This window comes from Pelodiscus sinensis, chromosome 1 (assembly GCF_049634645.1).
Source record: "Pelodiscus sinensis isolate JC-2024 chromosome 1, ASM4963464v1, whole genome shotgun sequence".
Classification (NCBI taxonomy): Eukaryota; Metazoa; Chordata; order Testudines; family Trionychidae; genus Pelodiscus; species Pelodiscus sinensis.
In genome coordinates, this window is record NC_134711.1 from 295,712,373 (window position 1) to 295,739,104 (window position 26,732).

At 42.6% G+C, this 26,732-nt stretch overlaps 1 protein-coding gene across 3 annotated transcripts in view; it reads left to right on the plus strand.

Annotated features, from left to right (window-relative positions):
* The window catches only part of DCLK1 (doublecortin like kinase 1), a 310,171-nt gene that overhangs the window by 141,615 nt on the left and 141,824 nt on the right, over positions 1–26,732 (plus strand). The gene's annotated exons all lie outside the window — the stretch shown is intronic.

Sequence of the window (26,732 nt, forward strand, 5' to 3'; positions counted from 1 at the left end):
CTACTGGGGCAAGATAAGTCACCACTACACTGTCGCCTTTTCATGTAACAATAACCATGACTTTTTGTGGGAGGAAATGGGCCTTTCTTCAAGATTTCAATATTGATTTTACTTAGTACCTAAGAAAGGACAGTACAGTACTATACTCCTTTAATATCGGACAGTATCAGAGCCCAATACTGTACCTGATTAAAATCAGCTAGGTTATTATAGAGGTTAAATAATGTTTAGTTCTCTATTGTTCTGCCTGCTTCTTCACTTTCCAAAGTCTGTCTAGAATGATATTTGTAATGTAATCAAATTGCCACTCCAGTTTATCTATGAATGTCTTTAGTCGAAGGGATAATTTGTGTAGAGATTTAGAAAATCTTCTAAATAAGTTTTTAACCCTAGTCAATGTTTTTTTTTTTTTTTCTCATTTGGTGTGCTGATAAATACATTTTCTTTTAGATTGAATGCTCAGATTCTAATCGGCTGTAATGTTCTGGGTTTCAGCTATTTCCTTGTTGCGAATGAATAATGAATGAGCTGTGGTTTGAAAGCTAATGGTTCAAACTGAAATCTGAAGCTCATTGCAAGTTGGGTAATATTCATTTGTCATCTCCATGGTAACATCAATTTATCAAGACACTGCAGTTTAAAACTAACAAGAAAGTCACCAATTGCTGTGACTTCCAGACTTTTGTTGAAAAAACAGATTTAACAAACTATAGAACTAAAAAGTGCACCATTGTTTTTTGTGGGCAACTTTTTCCAAAAATGTGCAAATGTTTGGCCTATTGGGATATTGTTTGTGAAACTAAAGAATCTAAAATTGGCCACATATCGTCGAAAACACGTTATTCTAAGAGGCAGGAGCTGCATTGAAGAGAGAAGTCCTCTTAACGTCATGGAGTGCGCGCCAGAAGTTAGGTCAGTATAACTGCAGCACTCGAAGTTTGGCTTTCCCAAACTGAGTGATGTGGTTGTACTGTCATAAATTTTTAGTGTAAACCAGGACTAAGGCTCTGATCTTGGAATGGGATAGTTCAGAGTGTTTTCTTTCCTTAGAAATGTTTGATATGCATACAAGCCCATCAGTGTTCCCTCTAATATTTTCCATCCATTTGTGGAATAAATTTTCATGTGTACGAAGTCAATTGCAAATGTGCACCTCAAGAAGAAACAAAAACCTAGCCTTGGGCCCTATGCTAATTATCTGGGTGACAATTGAATCTATCCTGCGCAGCTGCACAAGTGTCCAGTTCACTGGGAACACCACAGTTCATCAAGGTTTAGGAAGCATTAGAGCTATATGTGCTGAACTTGTCTCTCTCTTCACTAAGCACTAAGGCTGTCTCATTTGTAGTCAATGGAGGCAGACCAGTTTGTAGTTTGTGTTTCAGGCAAGGGTTCTGAGACTTCTATAAAGAACACACTTTCACAGAGCATGGAGACGAGAAAGGAGTGGTTGTGCTGAAGCATGTCTCCTGCAAATTATGGACAAGAAAATCACTTTATTTTATATCTTTATTTTTCATTTATTTATATAAACTTATAAGGAAGAGTCCTCTGAGGAGGAGCTGAGCCATTTGCCAATGGGCTGAGAAATCAAGGCTCTCAGGAGATTTTTTGCTATTTATTTTAAAAACTGCAGTGTTTTGCTATTTGTTTTTGTGTCTGTATTAATACTTGAAGACTTACCCGGCATTGCCCAACTCTGGGATAGCGGGGACCATAAGGCCTGCCTGCAGGCTTCTTCCAGGAGTGGGGGGTGTTGAGTCATGCAAGAGACCTGCCAGCTTCTCCTTGGGGCTGGGGCACTTGCTGCCCCCCGTAGTCATTCGTGAGTATAACTGTTCCCTCCCTTTCTGTTTAATGCAAAACAATCACATTCCATGCACATCCCCTTGTCCTGGCACTACCAGACCCTGACTCTGCTATAAGTTATGATAAAAGGAAGCTGTATGCTGAATTTGGTGATCCTAGCTCTTGCCATTTAGGAGGAGTTCTTGCGCAAATTGACTCAGACACGCAGGCTCTCTATAAAATATATAGTAGATGCATTATGGACTTAATTCGGTCATGTAATGAGCATGTTTGCCCTAATTCCACAAAACACTTATACATGCATATATTTTAGCATGTCAGTGGCCCCACTGACTTTCTCTGGGCACCATTTCTTCTGTTGATTACAGTAAGATTACTCATTGGCTACATCCACAGTGCATGTTCATTCATACATTTCTGTCTGGATCAATATCCACTGGTCATGACAATTATTGTATTTTGTAGTACTGCCTCTTGTCTCATCTTCCTTTAGAAATTGAAGGTGATTCAGAAAGGCATTTCACTCTGGTGGTTAGGGACTGTAAGGTTCTTCTTGCTTAACTTGACAGAGAAAATGGATGGTGGGGGTTTGAAGAGGTAAAAGGCAGACAGTGGGAATGGGAGAGGATAATTAAGACATGAGGTAAAAGAAAAGGCTTCTGGGATTGTGAGGAACAGAGAAGCTAAAAAATACTGGGTGAGAGGAGAGAATGAAGTGAAGGAAGAAAGGAAAAACTGTCAATCATTAATCTCATCTCTCATCACCACTCACTCACTCATGATACTTGCAGGAAAGCAAGTTCAGAGATTTGGATGTGGGAGTGACACACAGAATTTGGATCTCCTAAAGTGTGAAAATGGGAGATCACTATATATTTGAGAGAGTTTGTCTGTGTGTCTGTTGTTCATGAACTCTTCAATTTGGTAGGCAGCTTCCTTGTGTCATAACTTAAAGTCAGGTAAGAGTTTGGTGTGCCAGGACAATGGGGTTTTCCTGGAATATGACGACTCTCAGAAAATACAGAGGGAGGGCTCTTCTAGCAGGCTCAGAGATCAGCCAGCCTCCTGCATCTCCCAGCCCTGAGCCTCCATATACCTCCCAACCCTCTGTCCTGATTCCTTCATGCCCATCCCCTGGCCTGAGCCCCTTTTCATCCCCCAACACTGAGTCCTGCACACAAACACCCCACCTCAAGCCACTTAACCTGAGCTCCTTCTTAGGGACCTGAGCAATGATGGGTAAATGTGCTAGTTTCTTATATTTATATTCTAAAGTCATCAGGCTTGGAGTTCTGCAATGGCATGTCTCATGGGTGGGGAGACATGCCATTTAAATCACTAAAGGAAAAAATTCTAGATGGGATTTCAAATTAATTTCTCTTAGTCATGTCTGGATAGAAGGGTACTGGTTAGGAAATCAGGAGGACATCTTGGAAGGACAGTGTAAAGCAATGACAAATTGGGATCCTCAGAACTTATTGATGGTGTAGATTATTCACACCAGAAGAAGGAAAATAAAGGGAAGTTTGTCAGTGAATTGCTTCTAGATCATATCTGTTTTTTCAAACATTAGCTGGAGGAATATTATCATCTCTTGTCCTAGTTATTTAGCATAGAGATTTCCTCTCTTCAGCAAATTGAATTTTTGCAGTGCTAAAAAGATCTGTCATATTTATATGTTGTGTCTTGTTCATTAAATAATTTACAGCATTTTAGCATATGGCCTTGAAATGATTGAAGTGTAGAGCTGAATAACTGAAACGTGTTTGTTAAGCCACAGCTCCACCTTGTGTGTAAATAGAAGATTACATCAGAGGGCTGTTGAGATAGGTAGCTTACATTTTATATTCACAGAAAAGTAAAAACCATATGTGATAGCTAATTATTTCTCTCTCCCACCTATTTGGATGTACATTGTGGTGTATGAAAGTGGATACTGTGTTAAACAGTTTAGTTCTATAGGGTAGAAAATCAGTTCCCACTAAACAGGACAAGTCTTCAATATGTTATTGATAGTGGGAATCAATAAAACAGAATTTGAAATCTGTATAAGATGATCAAAATTTTAGTGACATCCCAATTAGGCCAGTTAAAAGGCACTTGGAACTTTTTAAACCTTTCATTAACAAAAGTATTTACTCATGGTAATATTTACAGCTAATTCAACAGTACCCTGTATCGTAAGGGTGACAGTTCTGTCTTGGCTGTTGTTGTGTGAAGTCATGGTAAAGTTATGTGATGATGAATAAAATGGAGTGTTTGTCCAAGCCTCTTTAATGTTAAGATGGTGCATATGCTCTATATAGATTTTCTTGAAACAGTTGGATTATTGACAAAAGAATTGATGCTGTATTTTTGGTAATCATTATTTGCTTGCATCCCTAATAACTACTGATGAGAAAACACCAAAGGCGTGAGGAGGTTTAGTTAAACTGTAAACTTTGGAGTGTTTCCTTGTTGCAAGACACTCTCCTCGACAAAACAGTGTTTTCCATGTCCCCTCTCCCTTCACTGAAGGCAAGCTTCCAATGAGAGATGCTCTAAAACATGACACCCTGATACCTCTCCCTCTCCCAGCAATAGTTTTAGAATTTTTGAGTGGAGTGAAAGAGATCTACATCTACCCGCTCTAGGTATGACAGATCTGGGAGAGGGAAGTTTATACAGCTGTCCCCCTAGCATCATCAAGGGAAGACTGACACTTAAGCTCCTGTTCCTCCTGACATGTATAGCCAGGCTAGAAGGAGCCTTCAGCCTATCTTTTGTGCTTTGGTTTTGCTTTCCTATGAATAGAGCATTGTTCTGGGGCAATTCACTTCTGAGTTTCCACTGAGAGCTTATTCCACACCAAATTGCTAATCTTGTGAGGAGAGAGGGACTGTGTATGTACTTGGGATACTTTTTATTATAAGAGAGGGAAACAGGCAGACCTAATGACTTCTAGGTAGAAGAGGGTTACATGGAAATCCTGATCTTATTGGAAGGAGGGCTAAGGGACCACATCCATAAATGTGATGAAGGAAGAAGATGATTTGAGTAGAGTTTATCCAGTTTAAAGGCAATGGGGACTTCAGGGATGATATTGTTCAAATGATTTAGTTTATCTTCCAAATAACTACACATTGTCGTTAATTGCAACTAAATCGTAATTATAGATAAAAAAAGTAATTACCAGCTAATTTATCCTGAGAAACAATCACATAATCCTCCTGTAATAGTGTGTAACTACTCTTCTGTTACCTAGTAAGTATGGTGCAATTGAATGATTGGACATTACAATGCTATGTAAACCAAGTGCAGTTAAGATACTCATGTTCTTGATGTTACACAGTTTAATTGTCCTGCCTCTTTGTGGCCTTGAAAATACAGCCATACATTACTGTTCTGGGACAGACATAGAGTTTGGAAACCAGTTTTCAAGAGACTTCTGCAGTATGTGGCAAGCGAACATCTAGACCAGGGATGGGCAAAATACAGCCCACAGGCTGGATCCAGCCTATAGCCTCGCAGGAGCCTCAGTCAGGCTCCTTGCCACTCTCTCAAGCTGCTCAGAGTGGCTATCTGCAAGGGCCATGTGCTTGTGTGAGTGCTGCAAGCCCAAGGGCCCAAAAACCAGCCAATGGGAGCTGCCTGTTGGCAGGGCAAGCTGTACACAAAGTACCCCTCCCTTGGGGCTTGCACATGGTCCCTGCAGCTCATGCGAAAGGCAGTGAGTCTGGCTGAGCGACCTGCTGGACTGCTAGCCAGGATCTGCCCAAGTAAGCGCTTCCTGGCTAGTTCCTGCTTCTGTCCCCCCTCTTACACCCCCTACACCTTGTAATCCAAACCATCTGCACCCATACCTCCTCCCAGACCCTGCACCCCAATCCCCTGCCCCAGGTCACAACCCCCTCCTTTACCCAAGTTCCCTCCCAGATCTCACACAGATCCCTCCTGTGTCCAGTCCTCTACCCCATGCTCCCTTCTGCCCCCAGCTTCCATGCCAGACCCCACACTTCCTCCATTAATATCATGGAAGAGTGCAGCTTACCAAACTCTTGAAGCGACCCCCACCACCACCACAAGTTATTGCCTGTCTTTGACCTATATAGTCTACTCAGTAACTGGGGGACTTATTGAAAATTATTGGTTGAGAATAGTTTGCTCTTACTGTTCTGGTGCCCCCGGCTGTCAGAGTGCTATTTTGGAGGAAGCTTTGTCTCAGATGCCCTTGATGGCTCCTTTCACAGTCCTATGAGGTCCTGTTTATTTCTGGGTTTTATGTGGTCTGGACATCTGATCAGGTCACTTAAAAGTTCTCCTGGGGTAACAAAGGTCCAAGGCAGATAAATATCCAAACTAATTTTGCACCTCATGGGCTACTCTAAATATTTCTGCCTTTGCCCCTATTCCTGGGCCCTGCAGAATTCTTCTTATGCTGCTACTGCTTCTCCAGCAGCAATTGTCCATTGCTTCCCTTCCTCTGGGTCCACTGCAATTTACTTCAGTGGTCTCCCTGCTTCTTAAGACCTATTTCCCGGCCCTACAACAGGATCTTAGCCTGTTCCTTGTGTGTCTCTTCAAGCCTGGCTTCCCCATGCTTTTCCCAGAGAACAAGTTCCTTTCGCTTTCCTGGGTTTCCTTCCCCAAACAGAGTTCATGGCTTACTGCAAGTAGTCCTCTCTCTGATCTCTTGCAGCAGGGCCAATAATCAGCATTTAGGCATCATCCCACTCACCTGGAGGATGGATAGCTGCCCAGTCATGGGCAAGACTGAACCAAGCTTGTCTGTGACAACAATAAAATAACAAAAGACCTAATTTTCAGTGGTTGAGGTCAACTAAAGTTTTGCTTTAGTGGGAGCAGAATCTGCATATCTCATTTCTCCTGTTGGTAGTCAACAAAGGAGTTTATCTGATTTGATCTTTACTACAAAAAAAAAAAGTCTCTGCAGTATTAGTAAAACTGCATTTTTGGCATTTCCAGTTGTAGGACCAGTTGTAGGAATTATTTTGTCTTGCAAAAACCTGTAGTTATTTAGGAGAATTTTAAAATCTGTAGGAGTGGAGCTCTGCTCTCTTTCTTCAGGGCTTAAGAAGGTCTGGGGGAAATTCCATTGTTAGCAGACCAAGTGGCCTCCCCATGCTCTGGTGGTAGCTTTGCTGTCTCCTCCTTGCATATTCCTTCCTATCCCCTATGACTGCATCCCCAGCCCCCTCATCTGAACCTTCAAATCACCCTCAGAGAACACAGGTAAACATCTATCCATCTCCTTGGAGTTTGTTATTGCAGAGTCCTGACCAAATGCCTGGAAACACCATACTCTTGTGGAGAAAAATCTTTAACGATTACAAGTGGGATGGACCCCAGGTTATTTCTTGTACAAGAATTATAACATCAGCGTCCATTATTTATTCTGCCTCTCTGGGAGAGGGGTACAATTCTGTGCCTCAGAACAACACCCTGGGACCCCTACATGCACCACTGTAATAAAATTGATACATCTTGTACAAAGCATGCCTTATTTTAAAAGTCTTGACCTATTGAACATCAATAGCCTATTAGATTGTATGTGCTATGATTGCATGTGAAGTTATGAAGTTTTGCTATGTGTGTATTACTGAAATATGTTATGAGGGTGGGAACAACTACAACCAGCCTTTCAGGTACAACCGTGGAGCAGCCAGACAGTGGTTGATGGCTCATCAACATCCATCAAGGAAACAATCCATTGTCCCAGAAACTTTGTACAATGGAGACTTCTCAGCGATAACACATAGACAATGGAGACTGCTTGACCAATGAGGCCTTCCTGGTTCCCAAGTCAGAGCAAACAATGTTTCTAGAAAGCAGAAAGAAATTGATAAATGGGGAAGTGACACCATTACTTGGCCTCACCTCCTCTCCCACTCCCCCCCCCCCCCAACTCAACAGCTGGGAATAGGTCTGGAGGACAAAGACTTTGAACTGGGGGAGGGTGTTCCCAGCCCATGTATTGATGATCCTGCACCTGTTTGTGCCTTCTATCTGTCTGAGACTGAGTCAAATCCTTTTAGTTTGTAGAATTCAGACTGCAGATTATTTTTATTTCTTAGGTTACCAACTTTGATCTCTACACTTGCTACTTATCACATAAAAAAAATCTAGATAATACATCTGTTTTATATTTTACCTAAAACTGCGTTTTGGTCGTAGTGCCTAGGGAAACATCAGCTCAGGCTATAAGGGCTAATATATGTCCTATCCACATGGAGGGAGAGGTAATGAACCAGGCTTCTGACCAGTGCAAGGTGGTACGGTTCTAGGGTGCAAGGCTGAGGAAGTGGGTCTGGCCCACGAAAGCTCATCACCTAATAAACCATCTTGTTAGTCTTTAAAGTGCTGCATAGTTCTGTCTTTTGTGTAAGTGCAGTACCTGACAGAGGTTTCTGGTTTGACACTGCATCACAGTGTAAGAGGGACACCCCAAGTGTGTGAAACAGTGGGCTCAGAAGTCCCACAGTCTAGCTTGCACCCAGGGAAGCCCCCTTATTTGGATCACCTTTACCTCTTGCTGTGATGTTGTTTTTCTTTTCTTTTGGTGTCTCTGATCCAGTTACCGACTAAGTGCCACCCTGCTAAGGTTGTTAGGTCTTACATGATCGCAACCCAGGGTGCAACACGGCTTATAGTCATTGCCTTTTCTAAGATTGTTACATCCAGAAAACCTTTGAAGTTAGGGCCCTGAAACAAATCCTTTGACTTCAATGGAAATAGGATTGAGCCTGCTTCTGGTATTTACCATTGTAGTAGAAGCATTATTGTGTTAAACACGCAACAGGGCAATATCAAACTTGAAATTTACTTTTGATACAGTTTTCTTTTTTCACAACATGCTGTTGAGTTTTCCATAATTACATTTTGATCTCTCTAGTGTATTAGAACATACAGCCTGTACGAATTACAAACTCAACAAATTATTTTAAATTGTGTAGCCTGAACTTTATCATGCTTATCACATCATCCCCCAATTAGGTGAAGCATCACATGAGTGAATCACTGTGAATTTAGGTTAGTTAGACTAGAGTTCACTGTAGCTAACAGAATCAGAACTAGGGATATACGCAACTGGTTGACTATCCAATGATAAACAAACTTATCGGATAGTCAAGTAGTGACTCAACTAGTCGCTTCACCTCCCTTGGTAAGGCAGGGAAACAGGAGCTGGTGCTGGGGGGAGCCAGCTTAAAAACCAGTTCCCCCCAGCACTATCTTCACGGGGGGGCAGAGGCACAGCAGGGAAACAGCGAGAGCGGGGACTGAAGCAGTCCCAACTTGCACCGGTTCCCACTGCAGCGCTTCAGCCTTTGAAATGTAGCAAGAGCCCTGTGTCTTGCTACATTTCAAAGGCTGAAGTGCTACAATGGGAATATGGGGTGAGTGGGGACTGCTTGTGTCCCTGCTCGCCCCATACTCCCTGCGGTGCCCCCCGTTGCTGCCTCTGAGAAGCATCAAGGGAGTGGAACGTGAGCGGATGCTGGGGGGAGCTATCCTTGCTGCGGTTCTGCATAGTGGTCCTATCAACTAATCGTATAGTAGGAGTATATAGAATCATAGAACTGGAAGAGACCTCAGAAGGTCATCAAGTCCAGCCCCCTGCTCTAGGCAGGACCAGTTCCAACTAAATCAACCCAGCCAGGGCTTTGTCAAGCCGAGACTTACTAGGGATGGAGACTCCACTAAATATGATTAGTTTGATAACTGCAATTTAACATCCTGAATCAGAACATAGACAGTATTTATAAACAAAACAATTTGAAGCTGTGCAAGGACAGGTAGTGAATTACATAACTGGTAGGACATCTAGTTCAACCATTAGTTAGCTAACTATTGTATCACAGTGCATACTGCTAGAGCGGTAAGAATCTTGGAGTTTTCTTGGAGCCTGTTATATGTGTCTCATATTACTTTTTACAAGAAGGTACCAGGAGGTAGGGATGTTCGTGTGTAATTGAATATTGTGTAACTGCAAAAAATACACAACTATTTTGTAGATCCAGGGGTAGGGCCGGCAGCCAGTGTGCTCCTGGCCCTGCTTCTGGGGAGCCCCCTGCCACCCCATGCTGCTGCCTCTCTATAAGAGCCATTGGAAGCTGGTCTGCGAGAGAGCCAGTTTAAAAACCAGCTCTCTGTGGAGACTGGCTCCTGCCTGCCATCCCAGAGGCAGCAGCAGCCCCTGTCCATGAGAGGTCTGAGCTCTCTGTGGGCAGAGGCTGCTACCACAGAGCAGCCTCTGTCCATTGTGGGCCCAGGCTCCCCTTGGGCACCAGCTCCCACCTCCCTCCTTCTTGCTGCCTCTGAAACAGAGACAGTGGGGTGGGGAGGAAATGTGTGTAGTTGACAGGATTAACTGATAAGCCTATAGGAATATCAGTTAATCGTGTAGTCGTCTACATGTTGACCTGCAAGGAGGAAGAACTTGCGGTAAGGAAGGTGCTGAAGAAGGTCATAGGAAAGTGGGCCAAGGATTTGTAGCTGACACACAGCTGATACCAGAGACATCGCAAACAGCTGATATAACAGGGTCCCCGGATTGGAACCTGGAGAAGAGGGCAGGTCCAGTTCCCCACCTCCACCAACTCCCCATTTCATCATGGGGGGGGGGTCAGAAAGACTGGTGTTGGTACAGAGGTTTGTCTGACCCTCTGCCATTGGAAGGGGCTGCAAAGACTGACGTTTTATTTCCTCTCTTTTCCCCATGTTGCCAATGAACAGATTAAAAAAGCAATAGCAAGCTTGTATCTAAATTGAGGGCGCTGTGAGCCTCTGAAGCAAGTAATCTGCCTGAGAGCACAGGAACCACCACGGTTGAGGAGGACCTCTGTCCCAAGTAGTTGTTTGCATAATGAGGAATGCAATGGTATTACATGCTAGCCCAAGTTTCTCTTAACTAGCAGCTAACTGGAATGGTACCCTTTATACTCTTAAATGTATCTGCTTTTAAGAAAGGAACTTTTTTCCTGATGCGCTAATCACTACTTAAATATTAAAATCTTGTTTTCATTATTTTCTTGTTAAAGATGAGTTTGTTATAGATTTAATATTTTTGAGTCATCCTGCTAAGCACTTTCTTCTTCTGATTCATTAGCAAGAGCTCCTCTTGAATCCCCTTTAGATCCTACAACTTTATTAATGTTGTTCTCTGTTTTGCTGACTATTTCCCTTTAAACATCAATAGCATCTGTGATTTTGATTGCCTTTCCCCATGCACTGTCCATGCTAAGGGTTTTGGTGGGTTTTTTTTAACTCTTAAATCTTTTAATATTCCCTCATGAAGCAATACTGTGCATAGTTTTTTCTTTGCTTTTTCAAAGAAATTGATCTATTTTGTCCTGCTTTGATAGTGTCAATTTTGATTTCGCATCTTCTTGTCACTTTGCTGGATTTTTATGCTTCTTTCTGTCTTAACTCAGTAGATTTTTTTTTTTATTCCTTAGTAGTTGCTACCCTGAGAGTATTGATGCATTCAGTTAACATACTTTCTAATAACATTTTGCATTATGTATCACTTCCCATATTCAGTGCACTTTAGAAACAAGAATCCTCACAACATTCCTGTGAAGTACATAAGTATATTCCCACTTTACAGACAGAGAAACTGTGATTTGTTGAGGGTGAAAGAGGAAGTCACTGTCAGAGCTAGAATTAGAATTTAAGATTCTCTCACTCACCTTTGCCTTCTCCTCATAACTGGTCCAACACAGGAAGGGCTGTATAGTTTTCTTTTTGATTTTCATTCCCTTTATCTAATTTCAATACTGCTTTCTTAATACAAGTTTGAACCTCTCTGGTCTGGCAACATCCCTGCTCTGGTAGGACGACATATTGCTAGACCAGGGAGCCCTAGCTGGAGGTTGAGAGTGGCTAGGTGTGGAGACGGTCCAATTGGTGGCAGCCTGCAAGGCCCAATGGCCTGGAGGCAGGGAGCCCCGGATTCACCTGGTAATGGGGCCGGGGAACCCCAAGCGCAGCTGCTGCCTGGTGCACGGGGCTGGGAGGGGCAGAGAGCAGAGCCCTGAGAGCAGGCTGGGGGCAACAGAGCCAGGCAGGTGGTGGGCCAGAGGAGGTCTGACCTTCATGTTCTCTTGGGGCAGCAGCCAGGAGGGGAGCCCCGGGAGAGCCTGGATGCCTGATCTCTCCAGGTCCAGCAAATTCCCTTGTTCAGGATCACTCCAGTCCTGAGGGGGCTGGACCAGGGAGGTTCAACCTATAGTCAGATTGTAACTCACTAGCATTGTAAATACTTCTGACATGCAACAATATTCCTACACCTCCTTTCCCTTTTCTGACTCATACTGAATATCCCTCTCTATTGACTTTCCAGTTTGAGAATATCCCACCCTATTTCAGTTATGCTCAGTAGCTCATCATCCCCATCATTTAGTAATGTGTCTGTTGGAGCCAATCTCTGTGAATTGTCATGGCTGAATGTATAACAGTTAACAGCAAGACAGGTGCCACAGATAACTGAAAGAGAACTGAGTGCTCCCCCTCATGGTTTGGTATCCTAGCCATCACTGGAATAACCGCCTTTTTACATGGAGACTTACATTTATTTTACACTGACCATCTGTCATGTTAACATCTGCAGTTGTAATGGAAATTATTGCCAAATAATCTAAGTGACTTCACATCTAAATGTCTCTTTGGATTGCACTTTAGATTTATTACCTACAGCCTGCATTTAAAAGAAAGAGAAACTCTCAATTTTCACTTTTCCTGGAGCATAAAAGTTTAAATAATTGGATCATATGATCTGGCTAGTGAAAGGATTATAGTTGTTCAGCCTCAACTGACCCTCTGGAATTTGAAGAAGGAGTCTTGGAGTTCAGGGTTTTACATTTTTTTGCTATTTTATTGTCCTTATTACATGAAATGCTACATTATCACCACACTGGTATTGCTTTTGTATGGGTTCCAGCTTCACTGTACAATGACTTGTTGAAACCTTGACATCTGTTTTTCTTTTTCTTTTTTGCTTTCTACAAGACACTTTTTCCCACTGTTGCATACTGAGATTTCACTTAGCAAGTGTATCTAGCCAAAAGGCACCATGCTTTTTGCTAAGGTTCCAGATTGTATACAATTGAGTAATGTTTTATACTCTTATCAATGTTCATGTTGAAATATTCTCACACAACAAGTAAAAGGAGTAGTAAATTCAATTTAACCTCAATGGTCAACTGTCAGTGATCTTCACAAAACCCATATTGCTTGACATCTCATTAACTCATCTCCACTCTCAAAAGAAACTTTAACAAAGCCAAACATATTTGCAATCAAGACTAAGGTGCACAGAGAGAGAAAGGAAGAGAGGTATTATATTGCACTGTATTGTTCCTGAATCAGGAGAGCACTAAGCATGGTGTAAGAATTTTTTTTAAATGGTTGATGAGGGATTGCCTCCTCCATTTGCAGAAGTTGGACTGGATGACATGGTTGTTCTTCATTTGTAACGTTTATGCTCCAAAATAACTGCACAAATGATAATTTTAACCTTTCATACTTTGGTCAAAGCAGACAGAGGCTGCTCGGGGGTGTGGCCGGGGAGGCTGCTGCCAAGCAGCTTCTGTCCATGGCAGCCCGGGTTGGCCATGGACAGAGGCTACTTCACTGCAACAGCCCCTGTCTCAGGGTCTGAGCTCCTTGCAGACAGAGGCTGCTGCCCCCCCCTGTGGACAGAGACTGCTGCCGGCTTATTGTGGACAGAGGCTGCTTTGCAGAAGCCTTCCCTGCTTCCCCCACCTTGTACTGCTACCTCTGAGCAGCAGCCAACTCCCCCCAGCACTGGCTCCTGGTTCCCTGATACAGAGGGGGGGGGGGGGGGGAGAAGATGCGAGTAGTTAACTAGATTAACTGATAAGCCTAGGATTATTGGTTAATCATCTAGTTGACTACTTATTGGCATTCCTAATTTACATACAGAGTTTTGAAGAACATAAGGGTCTTCCCTTCCTCCTGGAATTTATTTCTTCAGATTAACCCATTTCCTGCCAAAAAGACCTTCCTTTTTTAAGTTCAGGGTTTGAGCCTTTCTTCTTAGGCCTATGTGTTTCTTGTCCCGACCTCCACAATCTGTAAACTCTTCCACTCAAGTTCAGTCTTCTCATACCTCCTCTTTGGGGATTGTATGTTTATAGTCCTATTTCTCTGTGGTCTATAGACTGTCCCCTCTACTCCAGGTTTTTCACAGGTGTGGCTGTGCCCTGTTTTGTTTTGTTTTTCCCCTCTGTCTCAGCAGCTCCTTCCTTGACTGAGCTTGGAGACTCCTTTTAAAGCAACTAATCACTCTTTTGAACCTTCCCATTTAGGACTAATAACTCACTGAACTCTAAAAGGCAACTGGCCCCAGCCCTTTAAGGAGCAGTGGTCTTGGATGACTTTCTACATTGTCTCCCACACACACTACTCCTTGAGACCTTTTTCTTTCTCTCAGTGATTGCTTCAGTTATTTTTATGCCATTCATTTGCTAATCCTGGGCAGATGGAATGAGGTAATTGACCTCCGAAACTATTTTTTCTGGACTTAGAAGCCAGTATCTCATTACATGCATCTTACTTCTAATAAAGAAAACCCATGCTTACAAATTTTCAGAAAAAAAAATAAAACTACTTCAGAAGTAATAGAAAAAAGTTCAGTGATGCATGATTAGTATAATATATATTGCTATAAAACAAGCCAATTTAATGTAGCCATTTATTACTTTTAAGAGTGGCAGACTACAATACATATGTTCTTCTAATATGACTAAAGCTTACCCTGCAAAATGTTTTCTAATGTATTACTTACACTTCAATTTTAAAAAGCCATTCCATTCTCTTCTGAAAAACTTGTATTATGAATTTTCAGAAATTTGGCATGTGACTCCATTTTTCGTTTTAAACTGGCTCAGCTCCCTAATTGTTCTCCCCCTCTCCTCTCAATGCAATGAAGACATTTTATACTATATCTGCTGAAGTTTCCTGTGGAAAATGAACAATGATAATCCTTGAATGTTACTTCTTTTCTTTAATAAAATTTAATGCAAGGTTGTATGAACCTAATTTTACAGTGTTATATGCAAAATGAGCTATGTTATTTGTTTCCACATTTTAGATACATCTAGTAAACTAGTATGAGGAATACTGGATCCAAAAATGGGAAAATAGCAGTTGTGTTTGTAAACCCCTTTAATTTACAAACTAAATACCACTCTGCAGTTTAACAAAGGAGTCTTAAAAATTGCCTTTTTTTCTCACTTGTATTCAAGACATATTTTTTTTCATGCATTATAGGTACTCTTGACCTACTTTGCTGCTACTAGCTTTTTCTTTTTAAAGATAAATTGACAGCTGCAACAATAGTTAATCAGATTGCTCTGTGATAGGTACCTGTGGATTCAAGCCCAACAGCAGGGGAGAGCTGGTTTCAGTACATAAATATATCAAAATAAGCACTACACTGGCTCAGAGACCACTGGTATGATTGGCTGAACCAGATGTGAGGGTTTTATTGTTCTTATGAGGAAGAACCTGTATTGAGTATGTAGTATCTTGTTATGCTTGAAATTCTGTTCTTTTGTCTCAAGCTCAAAGAATTCCAGAAGGGGGGGGGGGGGGGGGGAGAATCTTTACTGCTGCCTTGTGAAAGGATAATATTCTATGTCATTCTGGTTGGAAAATTAGCCTTTTGTAAAAATGTATATCTATTTGTCTTCTGTACCCTGAAACTTCTTCTTTTCTTTAAGTTCCTGGTAAAATAAAACAACAAAAGACTATGGAACTGTAGGATGATATAAAATAGTGCTCCTGGAACTGGTTTGAAAACTCTCCTTGTCTTAATCTTTTAAATTATTTATGTACCATCTGCAAGCCTTATCCTGAAGTAATAAGAAACCTCCATTTTAAACTAACCACATATGAATGTAATTATAACTTCCTTGTAATTAGATTAAGTGTGTCCTGATGGTCATTACTAAAATTGTCTTGATGGGGAAAAGCTGAAAGAGAACCACTAGATTCCATAGGCATTGATTCCTCAGCAGTTTGTGTGTCTGGCCACCAAATGGCAGTACTGCACTGCATTTGAAACAGAAAATGTGTTTGAATCTGGCAAAGGAAAATTAATCTGCATGTAGTTTAATATCAGATGCTCAGATTAATTTACTTGGATCAATTCATAATCCTTTTTCCTGTTAGAATTGCTATACTGTACCTCAAAACCTGATTTATTGAAATACCATTCTCAAAACTGCAATAACTTACGGTAGGAAAAAATACCTCTTGCACCTATCTCTTCATCCCATTGCAACCTTTGTTCTTGTATATTAAATTTCCTTTATAAGCACATGCTGATGAATTGTGCAATTGTCATGGGATCATACTTTATGGAAGTAAGCCTGAGTTCAGTTTCCCTTATTGTAGTGGAAACCCATGACTGACATGGCCAAATGGTTCATTATCAAGGGGAAATATTTAGTGGGGCTTTTTGAAGACTTTTGTGAATATGATTGCCTGTGTTTTGTGACACTGATTTGCTTTTTCTTTAATGGTAGTGTGAACACATGCATTGCATATTTGGTGTAGAAACAGAATGTCCGGTAAGTGGCTTTTCCCCACAAAAGCTTATGATTCTCCCTCCCCTCCCTCCCTTCCTCCCTCCTTACTCTCTAAGGGTATGTCTACACTACAACGTTAATTCGAAGTAACTTAGTTCGAATTGGTTAATTCGAACTAAGCTAATTCAAACTAACGGATCCAGACTAAAAAACTAGTTCGAATTAGCGTTTTGCTAATTCGAACTAGCATGTCCACATTAAGTGGACCCTGAACCGGACTTAAGGATGGCCAGAAGCAGTGCCGGCAGGGCATCAGAGGAGGACTTAGAGCGTGGAGCTGCTGTCTCAGGCTAGCCGAGGGCTGTGCTTAAAGGGTCCCGACCTCCACCCTGGACAGACAGTTCTCAGGGGTGCCCCGCTTGCAAAGCAGTCCTGGCTTGGATTGCCCGGAGTACCTACACTGGGCACATCACAGCACTCGGCCATCAGACCGGCTGCACTTGCTGCAGGCTGCCATCTGGGGAGAGGGGGCAATTGGGGGGCTGCAGGAGAGCTTCCACCCCCAGAAGCCCACAGAGCCAGCCCAGTCCTCCCCGTCGGGGGCTCGTGCCCCATTCCTCCCTCACCTCCTTCCACTTACCCTTCCCTAGCCCCTCTTCTTGATGTACAAAATAAAGATAACGTGTCTTCCAAAATGGAATCTGTCTTTATTGAACAAAACTGGGGGAGACTGGGAAAAGGAGGTGGGAGAGGGGAAGAGAGAGGCTGGGAGAGGGGAGGGCAACTAAAATGATCAGAGGTTGGGAACAGGTCCCATATGAAGAGAGGCTAAAGAGACTGGGACTTTTCAGCTTAGAAAAGAGGAGACGGAGGGGGGACAGGATAGAGGTCTCTAAAAGCAGGAGTGGGGAGGAGAGGGTGCATACAGAAAAGTTCTTCATTAGTTCCCATAAAGAAGGACTAGAGGACACCAAAGGAAAGGAATGGGTAGCGGGCTTCAGACTAGTAACAGAAAGTTGTTCTTCACAAAGCAAAGAGTCAACCTGTGGAACTCCTTGCTGCAGGAGGCTGTGAAGGCTAGAACTAGAACAGAGTTTAAAGAGAAGTGAGATAAAGTGATGGAGGTTGGGTCCATGGAGTGCTATTAGCCAGGGGGTAGGAGTGGTGTCCCTGCCCAAGGTTTGTGGAAGGCTGGAGAGGGATGGCATGAGACAAATGGCTTGGTCACTGTCTTCGGTCCATCCCCTCCAGGGTCCCTAGGGTTGGCCGCTGTTGGCAGACAGGCTACTAGGCTAGATGGACCTTTGATCTGACCCAGGACGGCCATTGTAAGCTCAGGGCTCAGGGTCGGGGGTCTCAGTGGACCCCCTTGATTCTCTTGCACACCTGCTTCTGGGTGGCCAGGCTGGCAGCTCTCCTGCCCTAGCCGTCCACTTTCCTGTGCCTAGTGCGGAGATCGTGGACGAGGTCCACGATGTCTGCACTAGCCCAGGCAGGTGCCTGCCTCTTGCGGTCCTGGGCAAGCTCCCGGGAGCCGCCAGCCTGGTCCCGGGAAGAGGGGGAGAGCTGGGGGGCATCGGGTGGGTGGTTCGATCCATGCCAGGTGCAGGGTCTGCTGGCTGGGTGCTGGCAGGCTTGCACCTGGCACGGGCACCGTAGCCAGCCCGTGCCCCTTTAAGGGGTCTGGGGCCGGAAGGGGGGCAGACGAGTTTCCCTGGTGTTGGCCAGAGTGGCCACCAGGGAAACCTGGGGAGGGCTAGCCTCCCACTAGTTCGAATTAAGGGGCTACACACCCCTTAATTCGAACTAGCTAGTTTGAACTAGGCTTAATTCTCGTAAAATGAGGTTTTCCTAGTTCGAACTAAGCGCTCCGCTAGTTCGAATTAAGTTTGAACTAGCGGAGCGCTAGTGTAGCGCCTATGAAAGTTAATTTGAACTAACGTCCGTTAGTTCAAATTAACTTTGTAGTGTAGACATACCCCATGATGCTACAAGACTACTCACTTGAAAAAAAAAGTTACTCACATGGCTACTCCGCTGAGACTCGGTAATAGATTAGTGAGAGAATTTTACACTCCCATCGTGCTAGATTCTTAGACATTGAGGGTTCTATCTTCTTGTTCCTAAACCCAAGTAGTTACAGTAATTCCTCATTTAACACTATAGATGTGTTTCTGAAAATGTTCATACTAAGCGAAAACATGCTATGCGGGGTCAATTTTCCCATTAAAAATAATGGAAAAGGTGGTGGTTGCATTTCAGGTGGTGGTGGCAAAGTCCATTTTTTGTTGGTGCCGGGTCGTCAACGTCAACATTAGATATCTAGCAACACAAGTCACAACGATTTGTTAAAACACAAAGATAAAAACGCGAGTGAGCGCAGGAGCTCTGTGATCACACGTATTCATCCACTCATGCATATTACCACTGTTTTCACCAATTTATATCATTGTGTGAAGTAGTCTGCCGCTTGATTATTTTCGTGTTATTTAGAGGACGGTCGTGTTATTTGAAAAAGTTCCATAAAAAGAAATTGTACTATTGCAAAAATGTGTGAAGGGGGCATATGTTAAATGAGTAATTACTGTATTAGAAATTGTGGCAATCTTGAATTTGGTCCATAAGCTTGTATTCATGACGAAGTTGTGTTGGTTGCTCAGTTTTATAAATCAGGTTAACAACGGATCCAAAATATATTAAAATAAATGGATTTTTCTGCTGACTTCAGTGGGTTGTGTATCTGGCCCTGTTTGCATACAGATTTCCAGGTATGTGTGGTTCTTTGCATGGGGATTATTTGTTACTGTCAATTTGTTCCACTAGATGTTTTCCAGGTATTCAAGATGAGAGAGTTCAAGTCATGAGACGTTCATAATCAAAGGATAGACAGACAAGCTAGATCTGGCTGAAAAGTAGAATTCAGACCTTTCAAAGTAAATGTTCTGAAACAGTGAAAAACTGAATTTTTCCATTGAATAGGAAATCCAAAATCCTGTTTGAAAAAGGATTAAACATTTTGTATAAAATGTTTGTGGCTGCCTTGAATCCAAGCAGCTTACCAGACTTGGGGAGCCTCAGACCTTGGAAGCTAGGTTTCTGGCCAGCCTGGGAGCCCTAGCTGTGTAGTAGCCTATCTCACATGGACTGTTCCAAAGCTGTGAAGCCTGAAACCGGGCCTACCAAAGGTCCCATTTCCAAAGGATCCATAAATCTGGGAATGATTTTTCTCATACAAAATGAAAAATTTGAGCAAAACTGAAATTCTCATGGCAGGAAGTTGTATGGAAAAGACAGGTGTTTGAGACATTCTCAAGTGGTATGTCTACACAGCAAAGTTATTTTGAAATAACAGCTGTTATTTCGAAATAGCTTTCCTAGCATCTACACAAGCCAACTGCTATTTTGAAATTAATTCAAAATAGCGGAGGGCTTATTTTGAAATTGGTAAACCTCATTCCACAAGGAATAGTACCAATTTCGAAATTGCTATTTCGAAATAAGCACTGTGTAGATGCTTATTTTGAAATAAGGGGCCTCCAGCTCTTCCCAGGGTGCCATGCTGGCCACCCTGCCCACAAGATAACTTCTGACCTGATACCTGCCGGAACTAGTTCCGGCTGGCCTTAAATGCGAGTCAGCGTCCAATCAGTGTGGACGCACTATTCCGAAATAGCAAAAAGCTATTTCAAACTGAATTTTGTGTGTAGACACATTATTTCAAAATTAGATATTTCAAAATAACGCTGTAGTGTAGACGTACCCAAGGGGAAGAAGTGACAAGACATAGCAGCAGCCTAAATGAGGGCTGAAGGAATGAGGAAAGTCCTGAGGTTATGGGCTTTGGAAACAATGAGGCTGGTGGATTTATCTGCCTTGATGTAAACAGTATTTAGTGGAAGGAGGGAAGACGCAGAGTTCTGGTTTTGCCACTGTAAATTGTTCATTGGCAAAAGTGCAAAGAGGTGAATATGAATGAAACCTGTGTAATGGGTTGGATCACAGAGAGTCCCTTGAGACTGTCAACCAATGTGCTGATCATACCCACCAGCCCACCTGCTTGCCCTCTAGGATGCCCCATCACCTCGTCCCGGTGGGCCAGAAGCTCTGTTCTACTATGGCAGAAGTACAGAGTTGGAGAATCAACCCCACAGCAGAGTAACACAGACACTGTTAACAGCTCTAGAAGGTTGTCTGCTCCCAAGAGAGCTGACCAAACCCCCAAATAAATCAGTCTTACTCTGTATAAAAGTTTTACAGAGAGAGCTCATAAGATTGCTCTCTTTACAATGAAAGTGAGAAATGTGCAGCCATTGCTTTCCCTTTCCCCCAGGTAACAACTATTTACAAATGGGTGTGACAACTTTATTAGGTATAAAAATTGTTTTAAGTGATTGCAAGTGAAAACAGATGAATAAATTTACTAATCTAAAATGAACAACACACAGCAGCTAAGCCTAAGAGAAATTTGTTTCAAATTCTATTTCTCATCCTAGTCCTCATTTCAAGTAAAATCATTGAAGTCAGAGATGATCTTTGTCTTGGGTTTAGCAGCTCCTGGCCATGTTAGGGTTCTCTGTTTTCAGGTCTTTCCATTTCTGTTCCCTTAGAGAGGGGAAGTGTAATGCCAACCTGGGACCTTTGGGAACTTAGTGTATGAGCCTCTACCACATGAGCTAAAAATCAGCTGGCTATTTATTAGCAAAGGCCATGGAATAGGCTCATTATTCTCTCTGTACGTGGTCTCTATGCCACTTGATGGGACAGTGCACCACACCCAGAAGGTGTGTGGGTTACAGAAGCAGTTTCAAAGGCCAGGTGAATATGATCATTGATTGCTTCCTGTTCCTTAAATCTAATTTCCACAGAGTGGAAATCCTGTTTCATTTTTCCCATTCCCATGGAAAAATAGATTCAAGATTGTTTCTGGCAGCAGGTGGCATGGTCACATGTCTTTGTAGGGCCAACCACAGCTTGAGCTTACAGGAAAAACAAAATAATTTACAGATGATTCCTTTGAGCACCAGAACATTAAGTCCCTTAATTACCACCAATGGCTTTTGCTAGAAATTCTAGATTAATAAGCAGGTTTACAGTTCATATTTCTGTGTTCACATATAAGAATGCTATATGGACACAAATAGAATACACACATTCAGGAGATCACAGGATCTTGAATGATAGGTTACTTGACCTGTTTCCATAAAGCATATTTAAGTTATGCATATTCATATTCAAAACATATTTCCAAAAAAATATTAGGGTGAAATGTCACAGCCTATATTTGATACAGCGATAACTAAAATCATGAAAATGGAGTAATTTATTATGGAAGGAGATGAAGAGGCCAAGGATAAAACCCTGGGAAACTGATCGAGTAGGGTAAGTGAAATTGGAAATATCAAGGGGTACACTGAAGGAACAGTGTGAGCTGGTGGGAAAGCCATTAAAACAAGAGAAAAGAAAGTTTAAAGTAGGAGTTATCAACTGGCTCAAATTGGAATAGGCTCAAATTGGAATAGGCTATTTGAGGATAGAGAAGAGGAGTGCCATGAAGAGATTGCCATTGCTTTTTTGTGAGTTCTGTAGAGTGACATGGAATGTAGACTCCACAGAGCCAGAAAGAGTTATTTTATTTCGTGATCTCTAGTAGACACTCTGATGCAATGGGAATGAAAACCATTAGAAGAATAAAAGTGCAGATAGTTGTGGTGAGGGTGTAGAGATATCCCTCAATATGAAGGTTGGACTGGATGATCATGAGGATCTCTTCTGACCTTAGTCTATGAGAGACAGTATGCTGTAGAAGCTGGGATCTATGGAGAAAGAGGACAGACAGAAAGGATGCTAGAAGAGGGGGTGGGAAGGGAGCTGAGATTCTCGGAGGATAGGGAATATCTTGGTGTCTTATAGATAGACAAAGGTTAGAGAGGACATTCCAGGTATAGTACTCAGTACCAGAAATATTATTATTAAATAAACAGTACAAAGGGAAATGGAGTTTTAGTGGCATGTAGGACTTGAATATTGGCATTATAGGGTCTAAAATAGGGTGGGAAGGAACAAGGTGTTGTCAAGAGCTTTGAGGGAGGCCAAACGTTAAATTTGATAAAGAGGGAGAAGCAAATCCAGTGAATTAAGCCAGAGGCGTGTTCCAGACCAGACGGAAATAAGATCCATTTGTGCCCCCAAGATTTCAGTCCCTGTACTGCTCATTTTTCATATAACTTATGCCATCTTGAGCCATGTAATCAGTCAGTGCAGTAGTACATTGGAGCAGCTGCAAACAGTGCAGCTGTTGAAGTAAGCAAAGCTATCTTTGGGAGAGCTTTTGGGTGTGAATAAGTGTTATTTATTCATTTTAAGAGCAGATTGGGTTGACATCTGTAAGAGATGATCTAGATCAGGGGTGGCCAACCCATTTAACAAAGAGAGCTGAAACAGTGGCGGGAGAAAATAACGCGAAGAGCTGCACAGAATTGTCAAGCAAAAAAAAAAAAAAAAAAGGACCCCCCCCCCCCCAAATTGTTAAACACTAAAAGAGCCCCACAGAATTGTCCAGGCTGCCCCTTTAAAAACAAACTCCCGTTGATGGCCGCCATCTTGGGTGCCATTTTGAATCACTGCCCAGGGGAGCTGGGGGCGGAAGCCGTTGGGGTGGGGGGTGCAGGAGAGGCTTTGCGAGCTGCACTTTTGGGGGAGAAGAGCCACATGCAGCTCACAAGCCGCGAGTTGGCCACCACTGATCTAGAAGGTGCTTGGTCCTACTGTGAGGACAAATCTCTGGACTTCATGATCTCGAGATCCCTTCCAGGTCTAGTATTCTATGATTCATTGCTGTTTCCCATGACTCAGTGGTGATGTCAGGGGAAAAGAGCTTGAACAGTTTAATACATCATCCAGAGAGGCCTTTCACAATGGTAGTTTCTGAAATCAGGTGTTCAGATAACTCCAAAGGATGAACATTTGTGTGGGAGGATGTGAGTGCACCAGGTGATAGCCCCAAGAGCATGTCACCTCAAGCCACTGAGCCCACCCATCTGCCATCTGGGGCACCCCACAGCCCTATACTATATTTAGCAAAATACCCTTCTTTCCTCTTCTACTCCCAAAAAAACTATTTGTCCAAGTTCTGCTTCATGTAGTAGTCTCAAGGGATAGTACCTACAGCAGTGGTCCCCAACCTTTTCAGGTTGCCGGGCGCCAGGGGGCGGGCTCCCCCCCAGCCGCGCGCCCGGGGCCGGAGCCCCCCCCCGTAAGCGCCGTGCGCCCAGGGGCGAGGCCAAGGCCGGCGCCGGAGCCGGCAAGGGCACGCGTGGTGCCCCTGGGGGCGGGGCCAAGGCCGGCGCCGGAGCCGGCAAGTGCACGCGCGGCGCCCCCGGGGGCGGGGCCGGGGCCGGCGCCAGGGCACGCGCGGTGCACCCGGGGGCGGGACCGGCCATGCGCCCAGGGCTGGCACCTGCCGCACGCCCAGGGGCAGGGCCAGCCCAGATTGCTCTGCGGGCGCATGTAAAGAGCCCGGTGGGCACCGGGTTGGGGACCACGGACCTACAGTATCGTGTAGTGCCCACGTCTCTGACTGCTTCTCTCTGCTACCTTGGATTTAAAAGATGTAAACTTCAGATGACTGTTGTGAAAAATTGAAAACATTATTCATTATGAATCAAACTGGTTTCTCAGAAAAAGGATAGAGACATATGTAGACAGTGTGGCCTCTTTGAATTTCCCTCTTTTAAATTATAGAGCACCATGTCTCATTTATAACAGAAGACTAACTAGGGGATTATAGCCTGGCGCAAGATATAGTCTAGCCAGGAATTCCTCTCCTCTGACTAGATGACTCCTTACACAACAAAACAAAAACATTGTTTTAGAGAGAGTTCACTTGTTACAACAGCATAAAATTGAGGTATTGTGGAACTTGTCAGTTATTGAAATAAACAGCTATTAAAACGAAGACTTGCATGAATGAGCTGTCAGTCCTTCTTCACACAATTCAATAGTGGGACCGGGAAGAAATTTTTTTTTCTGGTACAGCAGTGCACAATTCAGTGCACTATGGAGGGTGTGGAGGCTTGATTACATTTAGCATCCAAAATGGCCTGATATCGAAATTCACTGGTCTGGGACTCCTGATTATGATGATGGAGACATGAACTGATATAATGTGAGGTATGAGATTGCTTATTTGTTTTTGAGGTATTAGGCTAATATGTGACACCACAAGCACCTGGTAAAGACACAATTGTTATACAGCTTTAGCTGTTTTGAACCAAATAATACCTACAGGAACATTTTCTGTTCATTTACAGAGGGCACTCTTGTAAAGAGAATCTCGTTATAAAAAACTCTGCTGAAAGGCTTTCACAGCTTGATGATGCAGTTGTCACCATGGAGATTTCATTCCAACAAAAAAGAATGAATTCTATGTGGATCTGCTTTTGAAATGTGTAAACTGCAGATACCTTCTAATGACTTTTGTCTAAATCTCTGCCTTGTAAGATAACTTGAACCGGAACATAAAGAAGGAAGTCCATATATGTTCATGGCAATTTTTAATTTTTTATAAACAGCCTGATCTCCGGGGATGAGTTGTGCATAATGGCAGATTAATAAAGTGGGCATGAATAAAAGACTTTGAGACAAAGACAATAGGGAGAGAAGTATACCATCCTCAGATTTGAGAGAATTATTCAAACACACTGCTCTGTGAATTTCAGTTGAAATCTGGTTCCTTTACTTAAGGAGGAGCTGCCTTTCTGTATTCTCCTGTGGTCCACATTGAGGGCAGCAGACAGAGACTGCTTTAAAATTTGCATTTTAGCATTTGACATAACACTTCTTAGAAGCATTGTGAGTCTGTCTGGGCATCTCGTTTCACACTAATGACCTGTAAAAGGAGCCAGGTGCAGGCTGATTACTCTCCCATTCAAACAAAGCCAAGAAACGGCTCTGGATGTATACCAGCTGATCACTCTGTTTGCCTATCTGGCATAGTCTCTCAAGGGAAGTCCTATCTTTTGACTCATTTATAACTAAACTGCTGAAAAATATACTTTAGGGAGCAATCTTGTACTGAACCAGGGGAGGGGGAGCGAACAAGATGACATTAAGAGGTCTCTTCTATCTCTGAGTGTCTTATGATTAGTCAAGAGTAGACAATGGATATCAGTTACAATTTTACCACCCTAATGCATTATATGATACTGACAATCATTCAACAAAGAGAATGTCACCAGACTACTTAAGATTTGTCTATACAGTGTTTTGGAGCATGCCTTCCATTTCAGGGGGATGGTCTTAGAGGAGCTCACACTAGTCATCTTAAAAAAAAAAACTGTGTAGGCAGCACTTTACAGCTATAGCTTGGGCTGGATCTTGGGCTATGAACACTAGCCAATGCATTACTTAAATTGAATGGCTATTTTGTCCTCTTCCAATCTCATCCTCTTGAATTTACCTGCCCTCCTAAATTATTGTGGAACTCATATAGAGCGAGTCTGCTCCCTCTAATGCATGTGCAGCAATATTGAATAAACGAACACCATTCATAGAACTCTTCTGTCCAAATGTTGATACAAAAATCTTCAGTTATAAGGTATTATTTTTATATATATATATAATATAAAAAAAACCTTTAAAAATGTGGTCCCTAATTTTTTGCCAGATGTGGGGCAGCCAGAAAGAATATCATTGTTTACCACATCAAAAAGAATAAAATTACCAGGGGGTAACTAAGTTGGAGTTCATAAAAGGATATTACAAGTAATGGAACTTTAAAAGCTCTTCTCTGATCTAATCTATATAATTCACACTCTGGACTTTATCTTTTAAAAGGTAATTAGATTTCTAATTTGTTTTTGGAGGTTGCTAAAATAAGATCGAAAAGGCCAAAAGACAGAATTTGGGAATATTGCCAATCTTTTGCTGGATGGCTAGTGAAATAATTGTAGAGAATGGAAACATTAAACCTTTTATTTTAAGCAAAGTTAAGAATGAATCTAATGCAATACCATTTCTGGTAAGGCAGTTTCAACTATGAACACTAATCTACCCTATCCCAGATCTGACTTTCTATATCAGTTCTTTTGTTTTTGGTTTTTTAAATCTTTTGGTCAACTTGAAGTCAAATTCCTGGCTATTACTGACTGGATTTCTCAAAGATATATATGCCTGACAGACGGTGTTTGTTTTCTGTGGGTTGTTGTTTGGAGGAAGTAAAAAAGATAGCGTCAGAGAATATTACTGATCAAAATGGGTTTTTCCCCCATGTCAGCTAGTCTTGGGAAACTGGCAGGGCATACTTTTGTTGTAACACAGATTTTGTTGAAAGAGCCACAGTAAATTTTGCCTGCAAAACTGTTGCTGATA